This window comes from Geospiza fortis, unplaced genomic scaffold (genome assembly GCF_000277835.1).
Source record: "Geospiza fortis unplaced genomic scaffold, GeoFor_1.0 scaffold241, whole genome shotgun sequence".
NCBI classification, from domain to species: Eukaryota; Metazoa; Chordata; class Aves; order Passeriformes; family Thraupidae; genus Geospiza; species Geospiza fortis.
The window spans coordinates 1,080,514-1,080,831 of NW_005054491.1; positions in this window are offsets into that span (position 1 = coordinate 1,080,514).

Sequence of the window (318 nt, forward strand, 5' to 3'; positions counted from 1 at the left end):
GGCTTTGGGGACACCGGGGAGCGGTGCCTGCCCCTCTCCGCCCGGTGGGTCCGGGGGCTGCCGGGGAACGGGAGTCAGGCGGGCCCGGTGGGGTCCGGGGGCTCTGGGCGGACGGGAGCGGCTCAGCTCCGGTGGAGTCGCGTTAAACGGAGCTCGTGTCTCCGTTAAACGAGCCTGGCTGTGCTACAAACCCAGTTAAAGTGCGGGGAGCTTGCCCTGGGAATTCCCAGCCTCGGGTGGTGCTGCTTGGGCTCTCGGCGCTTTGGGATTTCCCTCCCTGTGCCCTGCCAGGAGCGGCTGGGGCTGCCCTGGCTGCCG